Below are 14,937 nucleotides of genomic sequence, written 5' to 3' on the forward strand. Positions count from 1 at the left end.
TAACTTCACAAAAGTTGAAAAGGTTATGTATAATAAAATATAAGTAAACTAAGAGAAATAAAAATTACTTGGAACACTTATAACAAAACATTGATTTCTTCGAGTCCCTTCCAAGTTATGTGACTGATCTTACACCAACTAGAACACTTTATTCTATGGAAAAATAAAATGAGACGTGGCATTCCAATATCAGGAGATTACTGTTAAAGACAAAATATTCAATTATCCCCAAGTAAATAATGATGATTGACAGAGTTACTGCTAAATTTCCTTGAATCCTGGAATTATTTCCTGCTCTCCTACTTCCCAATCCAAGGAGGTCCTGAACTACCTGTGTCTGCTAGAAATGTTCACACTCGAGTCCCTGGGACGGGCATCCCTCCTGTGGTTATCCAGCTGTTCATCTGGGAGCAATAGTGTCTTTTAGTATTTGTATCCCAGGGCAAACATGGTGTTTACCACAAAGTAGGCCCTATAAAGATATAAGGGGCAACAGTTCAAAACCTGGGAGCAGGTAAAAGGAGAGAAAGTACACAAAAAGTAGTAGTCTGCTTCTTCATAGTAACTGATAGGATGCATGACAAGTACAGAAAGACAAAGGAGTATGTACCTGCCTGAGAATTTCTAGTGTCTTATTCAATGTGAGGCACTTGAGGAGCAATATTGAGATCTGAGGTGAATGAAGGTATGCAGTGACTGTATAACAGTGGGAAAACTTATAGAAATATAGATTTGAGACAAAAGCCTAATGTCCCAAGAGAGCAGGGAACAATAGACAGAGCTCAGGGAGAGCTGCTGTCTGTTACCTGTAAAGGCCCGGAAAGCTGGGATTCAAGACTGCAGATAACAGGGGCCAGGGAGATGGCTCAGTAGGATAAGTGCTTGACTGGCAAATGCAAGGATCTGAGTTCAATCCCTGGTTCTGCAAAAAAAAAAAAAAAAAAAGACTGCAGATAACAGCTTCTCCTGCTGGCGCCTTGTTATTTGATCCCTTGCTTGGGATGTTATCGGCTAGCATTTGTGTGAATCTAGTGTTAGGCAAATGGTGGAAGTTAATAGAGATAGTTTGTATTCACTTAAGTAATTATGCACATTCCTTAGCCTGCCTTTACCCCTCAATAAATGTGGGATTCTTCTGAGGCTCTGGGCTTACTTGGAGAGAGACACTTGGAGAGAGACGAATCTCAGTGAGACCTCTGAAGCTACATTCATTAGGTCTTCTCATCGTTTCTTTTGGCACTGATCAGTAACATACAACAAAACTGATGTATTAGAGAAGTCCAATAAGGGAACTGCACAGCAATGGATGAACAGTGAGATCTGTGATCATAAAACTAAAGCAGGAACCAGGAAATATATGTAGTATTGTCTAGAAAGAGAAGGCACTGAAGACTGTTGGATTTAATCAAGATTGTACATTTTCCAGATGAATGAGCCACTGAGGAGAAAGTCTATAAGGTTTGTGGAATGTGCAAGAAGTGATTAGAGTAATAGGCCTTGGCCTCTGACCTCAGGAAGAAGGGAAATGCAAATATACTAAGTGTCTGATGGTGAAAATATTTTAGAATCAAAAGATTAAGTCCTATTGAGGTCAAAGAGTTGTTGGATAAGAGATACTAGAGTAATGGAGAGAAAAGGATATGAGGAGTGGTCAGATAATGGGGTACTAAACTGTATCTTCAGAAATCATGCTCTTAGGGTTGATGAAATATTCATATCATGGCAATGGTAGTTAGAAGATTATATGGGACAAAAGAAAATTGAATTGAAGAAGTAAAGAAACTGAAACTCTAAAGTGCAAGATGGAACATCCTTGTGGTTGTGGAAATCTCAAAGGACGGAATGAAATATGTTTTGATTGGGTGAGTCATTAAATGCCTTTGGGATATGAGATGTATTTGATCATCTCGAGTTCTGCAATATGACATGTTTATTTTCACTTTACAGAGGAAGATACTTTGAATTATTGCTTGAAGTCCCTCAATAATTGACTGAGCTGGAATTTGAACTAAAGTTCTTTTTTCTCTAAAGCTTATTAAATTATTTTATACCAGTAGTTGCCTTCCAGTATTCATTGGTAAAGCCAAGCAGAAGGAAGTGAAGGTATGCCCCATGACATTCTCAGTGAATTCTAAGCACAGAAAGGAAAATAAAAGGCAGTGTTAACATACCTAGAAACTAGAAACTAGGTACTAGAAACTATGTCATGGCTAGCATTAGCTCTGGATATTACATTAGAAGGTGACTAAGCTCCTCTGAGGATTCAGTGGGGTTCTGGAAAAGGCATACAGTTAAGCCACAGAAGCTTAGAGCTAAAGGGAATGTTAGAAAATGCCTTGGTCAACTCATTTTTTGCTTTGAAAACTGGCACTCAGAAAAGTTCAGCGACTTGCCTAACATGACAAAGCTCAGTGATGATGCCAAGTTTAAGCCAGGTGACAGGAGTACCAGAGATTTGCCTCATGTGACTCTGGCTATTTTCTCTCACACCAAGAGGATTTAAGTCAGATTTCTTGAATTTGTAGATGACAGTTGAGGTAAATCCACTTTGCTCAAGAGTATGCTTGGAGGTGCATTTTGATCATGGACATTCATATGATTTTGCAGATGGCCAGCTACCTCTGAAATTTGAGAGTAGCCTCTTATGGAAGCTGTGACTGTCATCTGCTCTAAACCACCAGCAAGAGTCCTTTTCCTGATGAGATTTTTTTCAGGACTCTTCTGAGAAACTGGAAAGCCAGACACCTGTTACAAGGAAAGAACTCCTCATCAGTAACACTAAAATGTGAGGCAGCAAAGCGCCTCACCAAGGCCTGTAGGAAGTCTGCAAAAACTGAACTGCCTTGTTTCTTCAGTGAAGTCAGAATCAGCTGATGGGTGGGTCCTGCACCTTCCAGCCTCGCATTGTTCCTTCCTTGAAAGAAAGGAGCTGGTGTGGATTGGCCTAGAGGAGAAGCAGAAATGAGTTGGGAAATCACTTCGTTTTGCATAAGTGCCTATTTTAGGAATAATTGGTCATGACCCGTCAGCCTCACTAAGCATTGTGTTAAACATCCTTTGGCTTAAAGACATAATCTTTCTAAAATGAGGGCTATTAAGGCAAGTGGCAGTGAGTGTAGGGCTTCATAAATTATGGATTTACTAGTCATAGATGAATCTAGATAAATCTGAAATCAAGAGACAGATGGTAATTAGAAGCAACTCTTCTTTTTATTCCATTTACCACCTGAGGAAATTAAGTTTTGATTTGGATTTGTGTTTGAACGATCCTATTCTCTTTGAAACAGTAAAAGAATTATGATCCTAAAGCATAACACATGTTTTCCAGATTTGCGATAGAAAAGCTCCTTTCAGTCTGGTTTAAAATCAATAAATTTAAATGAAAATGACCCGCCATGTGTTGTTGTGAATAATTACCATTGATCAGGAGGGAGGATGGGGAAGAATATTATTCATTTCTGAAATCTGATCTTCTCCACCACTGGAGACAGACTTCTGGTCTCATCCATTTGACAAAGCTAAAGTTGAAAGGCCAGTCAGTGAGCACCCTTGTCCTAGGTACTTTTCTCTCATTGCTTAGACAACCTACCTGATACCCAATGTTAAAGGAGGGAAATTTAGCTCATAGTTTATAGTGCTTTCTGCTGGTTCCAAGTCAGGGTGGCACATGGCAAAGGGGCAACAGTTCATGGCAGCAGGAGACAGCAAAAGCAACAAGAGAAGGGAGAGACAAACCTCTTTCAGTCCTTTGTATTGTGTTCAGTCTACTGAGATTAGGGCAGTATCAATCCAACTAGTGGACTGATCTAATAATCACCCACCCTTCATCCTAGCACCCTTCATCCTAGCAATGCATCATGAATCAATCACACACTCTAGATTCAGCCACTTCCAAAAAAGCCCCCTCTAAAACTCCGTAATGGTTTGGAGGGACATCTAGACACAAACATGAAAATGTTCTTTGTCTAGTCCACTGTTCTCTGTCTGCAGCACATGACCCCCCACCCCCGATGAGTGAGAAATAGTAAAGAAATTCATGAACTCTTTTTTTTTCATGGATTCTTTATTGAATCCTGTTGTTCTCTCTGAGCTCCCAACCCTAATGAAATGTCAGGCTGAAGCAGAATGTGTTCTTCCACTTCCACCCTTTACAAAGACAGGTGCTTTAATAAAAATTAAAGAAATTTGGTCAACATGTCAGAAGAAATAGGTTGTCTAGCAGTAATAACCTTTAAAGAACAGTCAAACAGATTTTTCCTAAAGCTTTTTCAGAATACCAGGAGCCAAGTCTTCCTATAATTTATCTAAATATAGTCTTGAGAATTTATCATCTGCATTACTAGAGGATGCCTTTGAACACTCAATCTCCAAAGAGCAATATTAATAAAATACTGATGTCTAATTTTTTTTTTTTTTGCAGAACCAGGGATTGAACTCAGACCCTTGCGCTTGCCAGGGAAGCGCCTATTCCACTGAGCCATCTCTCCGGCCCCTTGATGGCCAATGTTTACTTGGTGCATTGTTTCACAAAGTATGGTGCATATACCTGTATCAATGGCTCAAGCAATATGCGAAGTGATTTCTGGCCCTATCTGATAAATATGTTAAAGGTTATATATAACAATTATAATTGCTAAAATGTAAACTTGAAAATATAACCAACTCATCATTTATTAAATTTAATGAATGTAGTTTCCTAGAATGAAACACAATTTTAAGAAACTATTTAAATAATACCAATTTAAAAACTTAATTGAGAGTAGTACTCTAATGTGGCTGATATTTTGCTAGTAATATTTTAGCACTTGTTATATTCCAGGCACTTAGTAAAGGATTGAAGACTCTCCTTGTTGTTAAATACTATTCAAAATAAAACTATATTCAACATTTATTTTTGTTTTGATTTTGAAGTGCTAGGGGTGGAACCCAAGGCCTTGCACATGCCAGCCAGTGTTTGACCTCTGAGCTACACCCCCAGATGTTCAACCCCATTTTCAAACCTAACTGTGAAAAACTTGCTGGGCTTTTTCATGACCAAAAACATTTGCTATGAACATGATATTAAAAGGGTACAGTGTCAAATGGGGCCTTTATTAAGAAGGTAGAATTTTAGGTATTTCCTTTTTAATGAAATCTCTTCCCAAGGAAAGCATTTACTAAGAGGGCATCAGCTTTTTAAACAGGCACTTGCATGGTGCATTTTCTGAGTGGTACTAGCAAGTCAGTCTGCTCCTCTATCCTTACATTCTACACACCACTCATGATGCCCTGCATCTGAGTGAAATCAGATTCACAACAGGCCTGGAACTAACATCAAAAGAAGAAAGAGTCAGGCACGGTGGTGTGCGTTGTGGCCCTGTAGTCCTAGCACCACCGGCGGAGGCATGAGGATCACTGAAGCCTGGGAGTTAGAGTCCAATCTAGACAGCATGGGGAAAACGGTTTCAGGAAATAAATAAATAAATGACTTTAAGAATTCTATCTGAACACAGAAAAAGAAAAACAGTGTAAATGTCACAAGAAAGCAAGAAACAAATGGAAAGTGATACGGAAGGGGTAGAAAATAATGTTGCTAGGCAATGAGCTCCAGTAGTTAACATACATATGTATAAACACACACACACACACACACACACACACACACAATTTCCTATCTTATGTCCCCCCCTTTCTACCCTCCCCTCTTCCCCTGATCTCCTTCTATAGCTCTAAAACATCTATTTCACTCTTTAGTTAGGAAATGGGGCATGGGAGGATTCATAGGGCAGATAGTATCAATTCCCCAAGACGACTGTAATTATTATGTATTGCACACATAGAGTAAAATAACAAAGGAAAGAAAAATTTTTCTTCTTTCTTTATTTAAAAATTTTGGTTTACTTCTTTCACTTATCACTATGGTCTAAAGGCCTATTTTTGTACAAATAATACAAATGAATTCCTTATGGCTGAATAAAATTCCACAGTGTACACAAAGTACATGCTCTTTATTGATTTACATTTTATCCCCACCCCTTGGCCTGCATGTTTTCCCCACTTCCTTTGGTGTTCCTGTAGATTGCCAGGAAGGACCTTTGGGATCCTCACAGTTCAGGATGCCAGGGGTCGTCAGCTTTAGTGGCTGTCCCCTTCGGAGATGAGAACTTCAGAATATGTCTAAGCATTCTGCTTCCCTTTTAGATTGATGTTTGTGGCTTCTCAGAGCATGCGTCAGGCTTCTCCTTGACTCTGAACCATCCTGTGTGTAGGCAGCTAAGCTCGGGGAGCTTAGTTTAATGTTCCTACTCTTTCTTCCACTACTACAAATCTTACATGGGCAATATTCTCATGTAGAGAGTCTACACTTTACAGTAATATATAGATATGGTGGGTTCTCAACTGCTTGCAGCCAAAGGGCCTTGCTACCATTCAGTTATATTGTACTGATTATGTAAAAATAAGCAAGCCAATATCTCATCAAGAAGTTCCACTTCATACTCTTTCCTAAAGGCCACAATTTCGTCTTCTGATTTCATCCCAGACTAACAGTTAAACACTTAGAAAAATAAAAAGTGTTTTTACCTGTCCAATTTGTCCTAAGCCATTGCATGTTGTCCTAACAGGATATCTTATAAAGAAGGAGGTGTATATGGATCATAGGTTTGGAGGCTGAAAATCCAAAACCAGGTGGCTCCATCCAGTCAGCCTCTGATGAGAAGCTCTGGTTACATCACAGCATGGCATCATGATGAGAATGTGCATGAGAGGAAGTGGTCATGTGACAGGACAAGAACAAGGAACTAGAGGGATACCAGGCTTATTATTTTATAACAACCCACTCCCACCAGGATTTGAGACTTGGGGACAGGATTCACTCTAGGACATCAACATTAAACCATTCACAAGCATTGAGTGCCAAAACCTAATTACCTTCCACCAGATCCCACTTTCAAAGATTCTACCACCTCAGTACCACCCCACTGGGGACCACACTTCCAGCATATAAATTTGGTGGTCAGGAGTGTGTGCGTGCGTGGCAAATCATACACAAAGTACTGCACAATTTTTTTACCCCACAGTTTTTCTTTAGTTAGAATTTCATTTTGCACGATGAATCAGCAAACTAACTATTGTGATTTAAATATATATGCCATTTGTTTTTCCCCTAAAAAGGAAACCTGAGGTGAGAAATACAAAACTGGTGCAGAAATTGGGGGCGTTAATGATCTGGTATGTCTCTAACTTTATTCTTTACTCTCCTTGGCATGAATTGTACTTCCTCATAATTGTAAGAGAACAATGCAATTGTGTTCAAGTAGAAAAAGAAATAGTCAATATATGAAAATATATGCCTGTGGTCTTTTTTGTTTGACTGTTTTTCTTAGTACCTGTTTACAATGTGTAACAATTACACTCATTGTGAGAAGTTGGTACATGTATGTAACACATCTTAATGGTTTTCATTCCCTTCTTCCCTAGTCCTTACCCCTTCCTCCTATAGTCTATTTATTGAAAATATGGCTTACAAAGAACCATTGCCAGTGGCATTTCAGATTTATGTTATATTTATTGATAGCCTTGAGAATCAAAGACTTGGGGAATGGGATACATGTTATTCTAAAGAAAGTCAGGTTATGTTAAAAAGAAGTAGAACATGGCTATAAATGTACTGTCAACGCCAGGAAAGGAGCCCCTCCCTGGAGCCCTGACTATCAATTGCCAAGTTCTGTAGAGGTCAAAATTCTCTTCTCACATGAAACCCTAACTTCTAGACTACCCTAACTTCTCTGGTAGTCTAATATTAGACTCAGAATTTCCTCAGACATAAAGACACTGTGCTTATCTCTCTGTTAGCTTTGTCAAAACTCCAAGTTCTTTGTTAAATATGTTTCATATGCCATAATGTGCAAATCCCCCTCTTTTTTTCTCTCACAAAATTTCAGAAGGTCCTATGTTCACAGTGACTTCATTGATTATTATCCTCACCTCTATGTCTTTCCCTGAAGTCAAGATTCTTTTTTTCCTACCTACTCACCCTCCATTTTTTTTTTTTTTTGGTAGCATTGAGGATTTAACTCAAGGCTTTCATACTGAGTTACATCTCTAGTCCCCTATTATTTTTTTGAGACAGAGTCTTGCCAAGCTGCTAAGTTGCCCATGTTGGACTTGGATTTGTAATCCTCCTGCATCAGCCTCCCTGAGCATTGGGATTGCAGATATGCCTGCCTCTCCTTTGGCCCTTGGGTGAGGGCACTCTTTCTCATATGGCCAGGGGACTTCCAGACAAGTCTCTTCCACAGCTATTATTTGAATGTGCCTTCTAAATTCATGTACTGGAAATCCAATGCTCAAATTCACATGTTCACAATATTGGAAGTAGGACACTGGCTGAGTCACAAGGCTTCTGTCCTCACCACTGGACTAATTCATTCATAGATTAATGAGTATTGGGGTGATGGGTTGACAGTCTCAGGTATTTAGTTAAAGCAACAAATAAGGGACTAAGCAACCACCACTAAGATGGGATACAAAGATTCTCACATAGTGGACCCATTCCAAAGGGGCCTGGCATTTTCCAGACCTTTTTGGTCCAAATCTTCTAGCCTTGCTTTTTTCAAACCCCTGGACATCTGCTCAGAACCACTGTACAGAAGTTGGCATAGAAACTTATTGCTTCAGATAATCTGTCAAGTTGACAGAATTTGCTGTATTAGTATCTGGAATGTCTCCTGAAGGTCTGTATGTTAAGGGCTTGGTCCCCAGGGTTAGTGCATTTGGGAGTTGCTGAGATTGAGAGATATGGCTCCTTGGGAGGTTCTCAGGGCCCTAGAAACTTATCCCTGAAGGGGATGGTTGGGCCTGTGTTGTCCTCACTCATGTTTGATTCCTGGCCACAAGGACAGAAGATTTGCTCTGCCACACTCTTTCACCCTGACCTCCTGCCTCACCACTGGCCCTGAGGCCAAGGCATCAGTTGGTCATAAAACTAATGAGCCAACATAAAACTTGGCTCTCTGCATAGGAGCAGTGAGCTGAGCAGTACAGAGACATGTGGACCAAAATCGCACTCCATGATATGAAGATTTCCCTTCACTTTTTCACACTGAAGTGCTTTCATAGCCCTTTTCTGGAGGAGGATTGCAAGTTGAGCAGAAATATTTGTGAATAGGACCACACTAAGTTTTTCTAGAACATTCAGTCACAGGGAATTCTCCATATGCTTGCAACTCTATAGGGGGAGGGAAAGGCAGATGTGTAGCAGGGAAAGGCACATTTACAGTGTAAGCCGCATAATGATGTAAATAACATTTTCTCTACAGGCTACATGGCTGAATTCTAGAACAGCTTCTGATGCCTGTGACTGAAAGACCTGCCTTGAGGGTTGGCCATATCATAAAACATCCATCTCATACATTTAGATCAAACCTTAAAACAAGTCGGGAGCTGCTTCTCAAAGGAGAATAGTTATTTACTTTAAGGAGCATGAACTTGCTCTATAATCTTTAGAGCCTTCACTGTGATTCTCATGTCAGGACTTGCCATAAGCTTCATAACACTCAGATTTACCACAGGAATTCCAAGAATTTTTGAGTATTTTGAGCTCAGCTTAGCCAATTCCTAGTAAGAGCAAAGCTTAGCCAATTCCTAGTAAGAGCAAGGAGTCCAGTGTAGAGCAATGTAGAGCGCACCTTTGACATAAAAGCTAGCAACTCAGAAGCATGTCTGCTTACTTTGCCTACCAAGTGGCAATATTCCTCTGCCTTAATCCTCCCGAGGCCAGAACCAGATAATGAAGGGCTACTTCAATAGAACAGAGCTTCCCAAATTACTCAGACTAAGTAGTCCTAATTGGCTGTCCTGTTAGCCCTTCTTGCCTTTCCTGCATAACCCTTGGGAAAGGTTCTGGCCCAGAGCTCTCCACTCTGACTTGTATTCTACCTCCTGACCACTGGATTGCTTGTCCATGTGGCCCAGCCTGTCAGATCTTCTGTATTTGCACTAACTGAACAGCTGCCTGGCACAGGTAGGGGCTTGAGGCATTTGCTCCAATAATACAACTCTGAATGGATGAGTGTTGACAATGCACCATTATATTTCTTACTTACCCTTTCTATACAAGCTCAAACCCAGCCAAATCAGGACATGATCAGAATGGAATAATGAACAACTAGACAGTCTATTGAAATGTTTAGTTATACTATGCTCTTTGAAATTAGCCCCCAAGTGGTGTTTTTCTTTCACTAACTACTTAGTGTATTTGGCCAATCATTCTTATCAGTGAACTACAATGCTACAATTATTTCAAGGAAGGCCAAAGGAACTGACTCCAATGTACATGGTAATACAGCATAACTATTCATCAGTGATACTCAGCTTTACTTTCATTCAAAATTCTAAAGAATATTGTTTGCATTTGTTATCACTGCTTGTTTTCATTATGTAGTGTTTACATTCTTAGTGTGGCATTAGTATGGATACATACATAGTGCATTGGAATTCCTTTTTTCATTCCCCCCTTGTTCCCTTCCTATGTCTCTTGGTCTCCTTATCACTTGACAAATATTTGCCTTCCTGTTTCCTATTAATTTTTATTTTACATTTTATTTATCATTTGGGTTTCTCTTAGTTTACTCTTTATTCAGAAGAGAAACCATGCAATATTCAAACATTTCCCCCTGTGATAGATTAGTGCCTACTTGACCATAGGCGCTACTTACATTAGCAATTGGGCAGTCCATAATCTGGTCCTATATATTCCAGCATACAAATGGGAATTTTTATGTATTTTTTCCTCATTTAGGTTCAACATCTAATTCTGGAAAACTATATTTCCTGTAGTCCTGCTTCTGTGATTTCTATTTTCTGTACCTGGAGTGTTGCTTTCTTGGGGGCACATTTGCCCTCCTGTTCCTGAGTCCTGAAGTGTTGCCAATCCAAAGACCCTGTGACTACAAATACTTCAAAGTTGATAGACACATCAAGCTGGCTCAGTCAGACTCCCCTTTCCACAAAGCTGAATCTTTAGCAAATAAAATTGGAGGAGAAAAGCAAGGTATGAGTCTTAATGTTCTTGGGGCTGAGGTTCCTGAAACCTGCTTCCTAAATTTCTCGAAAGTTTAATTGTAAGAGGAGTCAGGATATGCCATCCCAAAATGTGACACTTTGGCAAAAAGATTATTTTGAGCTGAAGAAATTTAGAAATAACAGACACAAAAGGAACTCCCTGCCCTCCCCATTTCTGTCTCAAAAAAGGGCATACATTTTCTTTTATGAAGGTATCCCCTGTCCCCAACCAGGAGGAACAGTACAACTCTTATCACAGGAGACAGAAAACCTACACCACGATGAGGTTGCATAAACAAGCCTTACCAGAATGGACTTTACCTTCCACAAAGATTATGAAGACATTTACTTTTCTGTAATTTACCATTCCCATTCAGTCCAACTCTTTTCTCTTCATCAATTCCTCAGTCTTCTTAATATGCATATAACTTCTGGGGCCTATTTATTGATTTGTGTTATTTTTGCCTCTTTTTTTTTTTTTTTTTTTTTTTAGATATGTCACACTTTTAATTGCAATGTGGACATTTTTGCTCAGGGTAGGGAGCTTGGTCTTAAAATAGTGTTCCATTTAAGGTTCTTTTATACAGAAATTGCCATCATGGTTGATATTCAAACTATCTTTAATGTTGCAAGACTCACATAGCAAATGTAAAACTACTCTTATTCAGTAGTGTACACTCAACAAAAAAAACCCACAAGGACATTAATATTGTAACAGCTATTGAAGATATGCAGGTAGCAGGAATAAACACTGAGGTACTAGGATAAATTGACACAATTAATGAAACAACTGGAATTCTTTTCAGAGGATTAAACTCATTACAAAGAAAGTGTTTTTATTGCGTAAAGTTATATTTGTGCTGCAATGTCATAAAAATAGTGAATGCTGAGCACTTGATTGGACTTTAATCGAGTGCAATTATAAATAATACTGAAAAAAGTTCACCATCTGACCAGTGGCTAATACTTCCAAGGCACTCAATTAGCTTATCCTCTGCAGTATTCTAAGCTATTCACACTGACCATCACATTCATTGTGGTGCTTGCAGCAAGACATGTAAGGTAGGTGCCAGTAGTTCTGGCTAAAGATGGGAAGGTATTCCTTGGGTTGTACATAAAAGTAACCATGTTAAACAGCCAGTTAAAAGGGAATCACTGACAAGGCGCTTAAATGAATGGTATCTCCTTCATTCATTGTGCTGGAATGATCCAGTGGAAAAGGAAAAAAAAATACCCAAAAAACAAATCTTAATACTATTCTAATGGGCTGAGCTGGAAAAATGAAAGTCCCTTAAGAGCCACATGGCACTTGACTGTCATCTCATGAGGGTTTCCCTGTCAGTGAAACTGCTATAGTGCCTCCCAGTATTTCTCCAAGTAATGAACGATTCTTAGCATCGTCCAAGCCATTTACTTGCCACTCATGTTTAATATCTGTAAATTTCTTTTTAATGGCATCTTTAGAGCTAGCATAAATCATCTTACTTTTTAATGGTGCACTTTCAGGAGCTCAGAATGTAAATAGTAGGTCTTCTTTCTTATACTCTTTGATTTCATATATGGCATTCCACAAAGCATATTGGCAATCATTCAGAGGAAGCAACCTCACAAAGGATGGGTAGGGGTCCTCTACAGTATCACCAATGTCACCCACCAAGACCTGCTTTGCTTCCTCTACCATTATTTGTCCTTTGTCATTGATTAAACAGAAGAGAACTACTTTCTTTTGCTTTTTGGATCCCTTGTGTAGAACATTTCCTTACTTTCAAAAAAACTTTGGAATGACTTTATCATTCACTGTTACTCCAGATGCCATAGTGTTGCACTGTGATTGAGACTTGGTCTTGGTGGCACTGGCAGAAGGAGAGGAAAGCGGATGGCATGCGCAGCATGTCAAGAAATGTAGCCCAGGTGGACAGAGCTCCTTTTTTTCTGTAAAACAAAAAAATAAATCTTTTCTTCAGTTTATCTGTTTTGCCACTTCAATTCATAGGGCCCAGTTACCGGACATAATAGGGCAGAGGGAAAGTTTTCCCTCTCTTATGCAGAATAGCTGCTCAAATTAGAATTCTAATTCAAATTAGAATTAGAATCTGAGAAAAGTCTGATCCAGCGATCTGTGGAATTCTATCAGGCAACCCAGGCAAACAATTGCCATTATCAGAGCAGGAACTCTTCAGCTACAGAGCTCTGTAATTCAGTTATGGATGGAGAATTCCAGATATTACATATTCTAGCAGGAACTGCTTCCCTAGTGGGGCTAATGGAGTTCAGGGTTGGAGGCATTTCCGATGTTAAATATTCTTTCTTTCCTGTAGTTCTGGATATTAATTCCAGTGCCTCAAGTATGCAAACTATGTACCCATTTATTATTTTTGAGGTAGATCTGACACACTAAAAGAAAAAAAATTCCATATTAATTAGAAATGTCCTAAAGCTATAGTTCTTCACATGGAAGGCCCACCAGCATGAACCAGATTTTCAAAAAGAAATATATATATATATTATAATATATCCTTGGTGATTATGATAGAGCCCATATACATATGTTCTGGACAAAAAGATAATTGGATTCTCATGCACATCTAGGATTAAAATCAACTGATTTACACATTACAGCAGCCTGATGCTTAAAGGTGAGGCATCACTGTGTTTTATCCAACTCTGGAAATCATAGGAAGGCAGAGGGGAAGTTTTTACGAAAGACTGTGAGAATGGAGAAGGAATAGCTGTGTCTCAGTTACTCTTTTGTTGTTGCTGGGACAAATCCCTGACACCCAAAATGAAGGAAGGAAAGGTTTATTTAGCTCACAGTTTGTGGAGGTTTCAGTCCATACTCAGCTGGCTCCAAGGCAGAATGGTATGCGAAAGAGGGCAGCAGTTCATGGTGGTGGAAAACAGCAAAACAGCAAGAGCAACAGGGTAGGAGCAGTGGCAACAATGGCTTCGGAGAGCAAGTCTGTCTCCCTTACCTTGCACTCAGGCTGTCCAACCCAGGGTGGGTGTAGCACTCACACCCATATTTCCAGCAGCACTCACACCCATAATCCTGGCAGCACTCACACCCATAATCTCAGTGGATCATGAGTTAATCACAAAGTCTAGAAGTCCACCCCATGACTACATGAAGCTTTGGTGGGACAACTAGACACAAATCATAGCAAGCCATGTGTTGAGTTTCTACATGGACTTGCTTGATACTGTTTCTGTGAGAAACTATGGCCCTGTTTTCTCTGTCAAAGGATATATACAGGACAGCTTCCATGGTGGACTCTAGTCTACCCTAGGTAGCCCCTCCTGAAAGTACAGAAATTATGAGAAACACCTTCTCATTTTAAATTCTGCAAACAGCTACAAACCGAGAAAGCTCATGAATAGCCAAGGACTTTCTGTTCCCCATACCCTCTCCTCTCCCACTCTTTCCTCTCTTAAAAACCCTGCCCAGCAATTCCTCAGGGCCCCCATTTGTGCTGCTTAAACTAGCCAGTAAGGCTAGACTATGAATCTTCAACCCGGCTCATGGGGAAAGATGTCAACTGCTTAAGGATTAGGCCTTAAACCCCTCTCTTCCCCACCACTCAGCATGCCTGATGCCTCAACTCTGAGTGCGTTTGTACCCTTGTGCTGAAGTAAAATTTAAACTTTGCCTTCTGGAATCCTTTTGCTTTCTGTCTGAGTGCACTCTTTTCAGCACCAATAATTTGAGTCTAGGGACTTTCTGTCTTAGTAAGAATCCTGCTTTTTTTTTTTTTTTCTTCTAAATAGTGACAACTTTCAAAAAGAAATAACAAGAGTCATATTTGCTTATACAAATTTAGATATACCAGAAAGTACATTGAAGGAAATAGACATCAAGTGTATTTCTGCCACTAATAAATATATACCACTATAAAT

At 39.5% G+C, this 14,937-nt stretch overlaps 1 pseudogene; it reads right to left on the bottom strand.

The window, feature by feature from the left end:
* Positions 1-12,364: 12,364 nt before the first annotated feature.
* Positions 12,365-14,937, bottom strand: part of LOC101591166 — an 85,533-nt pseudogene continuing 82,960 nt past the window's right edge.

Source organism: Octodon degus, unplaced genomic scaffold (genome assembly GCF_000260255.1).
Source record: "Octodon degus isolate 3935 unplaced genomic scaffold, OctDeg1.0 scaffold00111, whole genome shotgun sequence".
NCBI lineage: Eukaryota > Metazoa > Chordata > Mammalia > Rodentia > Octodontidae > Octodon > Octodon degus.